Genomic DNA, 3881 nt, shown 5'->3' on the forward strand with positions numbered 1-3881 from the left:
AAATTGCCACTGATGAGTGAGGCAAGGGTAGAGTTAGTCTCTAGAAGCAATGTGAAAGAGGCTTGTATTTTTTTGTAATGGATCTTTAACTGTGCCAGCTTTGACTTCCTATTGACTCCATCTACACTTCTCATTGCCACGGAAAAGCAGCTAATATCATCAAAGACCCCTCTCACCTCGGTTATAATCTCTTCAGTCTGATTTGATTTGATTTATTGTTGTCACATGTACCTAGGCACAGTGAGAAGTTGTGTTTTGTATGCAGTACAGACAGATCATACCATACAAAGTGCATTGGGGAAAAGAACAGGGCGAGGAATACAATGCTACGCTGCAGAGAAAGTGCACAAAAAGCAAGATCAACATTAAATTTAAAATTAGAGAGGTCCATTCAGAAATCTATAAGCAACGGGAAACCTCTTCCATCGGGCAGAAGATACAAAAGCTTAAATACATGTACCAAAGGTTCAAGAACAATTTCTTTCCCGCTGTTATTAGACTTCTGAATGAACATCTCAAATTTTAAATTTAATGTTGATCTCTGTGCACCTTCTTTGCAGCCATAACATTGTATTCCTTGCTCTGTTCAATCACCCTGTGATCTTTGTATGGCACGATCTGCCTGCACCGCACACAAAGCAAAACTTTTCACTATAACTAGGTACGTGGGACAATAATAAATCAAATCAAATCAAATCAGAATGAAGGTGGTGCCAAGCATTTTAATTTCAGCCTAAGTAAAAGCAAATGTAAAAGGCTGAGAAATTAGTTCCCAAAGAGAGTTTGTGCTGTCACTCTGAAATTTTTAGTGGAAATAAAAGCAAACACAGTGAATGATTTGCTGCAAGCATCTTTCACGCAGAGCTGGACCAATGACACCCTGAGCATCTTTTACCTCCACCTGAGCAGGCAGCTCCTGTCTCAATAGAACATTTCATCCTGAATTCAGCAGCACCAGCAAACACTTCCTTTGCTCTGGACTGTATTCCCGGTTCCAACAATAAATGGAACTGTTTTGGAAAAGGAGTTACTACTCAAATCCCTCCGACTCTGCCTTCCTGGCACTCCTCTGATGAGGGTCTTCAGCTCGAGCAACTTCAAATTAGATTTACTGATGTCAAGTCTGAACTGCAAGAATTGCAGTGTATCCAGGAAGAAAAAAAGATACTGGGCACATTATTTCAGATGGCAGTCACACCACTTACATTAATTAGAGCTGGAGAATTGGTCAATGGTCAGGAACCAGGAGGCTGCATTTGCAAGTCAGGCACAATGGAGTGAGGGAGGAGACTTGGCCATCAAACTTTGTCAACAGGTCAAAGGTACTCATTGCCTGGATGGATGCAAAGAAGAGCTGCAGGACAGATGGGCAAGCTAACTATATCACAATGGTGCACAAAGCCATTCAAGAGGAGAAGTGAGCACAGTACAAAGAACAAAGAACAAAGAAAATTACAGCATAGGAACAGGCCCTTCAGCCCTCCAAGCCTGCGCCGATCCAGATCCTCTATCTAAACCTGTCGCCTATTTTCCAAGGATCTGTATCCCTCTGCTCCCTGCCCATTCATGTATCTGTCTAGATACATCTTAAATGACGCTATCGTGCCCGCCTCTACCACCTCCGTTGGCAACGCGTTCCAGGCACCCACCACCCTCTGCGTAAAGAACTTTCCACACATATCTCCCTTAAACTTTTCCCCTTTCACCTTGAAATCGTGACCCCTAGTAATTGAGTCCCCCACTCTGGGAAAAAGCTTCTTGCTATCCACCCTGTCTATACCTCTCATGATTTTGTAGGCCTCAATCAGGTCCCCCCTCAACCTCCGTCTTTCTAATGTAAATAATCCTAATCTACTCAACCTCTTTTCATAGCTAGTGCCCTCCATACCAGGCAACATCCTGGTGAACCTCCTCTGCACCCTCTCCAAAGCATAATCTGAGAAATTGTTTGCTGTTTGTTTCTGTGCCTGAGAGCTCCGAAGGCTGTGTTGGGGCTAAAGACATCTCCTCATGCTAAGAAGAACCGCAGTTCAGTTGTTATGTTCCATTTAGTAACTAGTAATCTAGGTAGAACCAGGGATGACGTTCTACAGATAGTGCTTGCGGGATTAGATTCCAAATGAAAAAACCGCAAAAGTAATTAGCTCTGGATCATTTTCTGAGCCACATGCAACTTGGTATGGGAAAAAAAAACAAATGAACAAGTTAAAAAAATGGTTGATAAAGTGAAACCCCAAACTGCCATGCCATGCTATTGGTCACTGATGTATGTGCTGTGGTAAGGCAGAACTATTTTGTTAGGATCTGGATCCACATAAACTGGGCCAGGACCAGTATCCTTGCAAATCACTTGAATAATGAATCTAATCAACAGAGATTTAAGCTGTTGGATGAAAGGTGTATATATATTTATGCATATTAATATAATTGTTTTACAGTTTGTATTTAAAACTAGTGGCACATAGATGTTGGTCTATTTATGTGAAGGTGTTTAAAAATTAACTAGGTCAGTGTTTACGGAACCATGATTTTAAACCAGTATGTGCCTCCTGGAGTGTTAATGCAAGCTTGTTTATTCTGTTGAAGTTTATGACAGGAAATGGAAAAAAGAACAAGCCATTAGCTGGAACAAAATCTCAGGTGAACAAGTTCTTAAAATTTAGTTCAAAAGCTTTTGGTTGCACACTAACTTGACTGAAGTAAAATGTAAATACAGACTTTCCAAGGAAAAGGAGATTGTTCACAGCAGTTAATAAAATAAGTTACCTCAGTGAAAGAGTACAGTTTGTGAAACCTGCAGACTAGGACTGTTTTGTTATAAATCTCCATTCAAAGCTGAAAAAAATCGAAGATCTCAGTTGTATGAGGATTCAACAAAAATGATTCACAACTCATGGGACTGACACTGAGGAGTGTCAGTTGGGTCAAATCTAACTATAAAATGATAGCATTGGGGAGTAGGTGGGATTTTCTTTCGCTGGGAGTTTTGTAAGCTTTAAAAATACATGAAATGTAAACAGTCTGGTTTGGTTTATTGTTATATCTTTTGCACAATAGACTTTTGTTTTAGTATTACAAAATAAATATGCAGGCTTATGTGCTTAAGTTTCAGTGAAAGACTACCATGTTAAAGGAAAAAGGACAAAATATGATCCATCAAGCCAGATTTCATTGCTGGATCTGACTTGTCCAATAATATCAGCTGTAATCATAAACAGCTAATAGAGCGGGTGGTGCAGTGGAAGGAATCCAGAGGGGTAAATGCAAAAGTAGGAAGAGTGAAGATTAGGAGTTGCCCTTTTTAGGATAAAGGTGTGGAGATTTTTGTTTAAAAGATTATGTGAGTTTCGAACTCTTTGTCTCAGAAGGCAGTAGACGTGTAGTCTTTGAATACTTTTAAGACAGTGGTAGGTAGAATTTTGCATGGCAATACATATTCAGAGGTAGATAGGAATGTGAAACTCAAAACACAAACAAAACAGCCAGAACAAGCTCAAGAGGCTAAAGGTCCACTTCTACTTTTATTTTACATGTGTGTAAAAGTATAGCCAGTGCTTCAGAATCGAGTAACATTTTGTTAAAATTAAGCTGGGTGGATCAGAAGGGGGCACTGAGAGTGATACAGATACAACAGGATTAGAGACTAAGGTGACATAAGGGGAAATCTGAAGAAAATATATCAGAGCTAAAAACCCTATCTCTGAATTCAGGAAGAATTCACAACAAACTAGGTAAATTACTAGCATAGTAGGAGCTGCAGGTGCTGGAGAATCTGAGATAACAAGGTATAGAGCTGGATGAACACAGCAGACCAAGCAGCATCAGAGGAGCAGGAAGGCTGATGTTTCGGGCCTAGACCCTTCTTCAGAAAAAGGGTCTAG

This window comes from Rhincodon typus, chromosome 4, assembly GCF_021869965.1.
Source record: "Rhincodon typus isolate 14 chromosome 4, sRhiTyp1.1, whole genome shotgun sequence".
Taxonomy (NCBI): Eukaryota; Metazoa; Chordata; class Chondrichthyes; order Orectolobiformes; family Rhincodontidae; genus Rhincodon; species Rhincodon typus.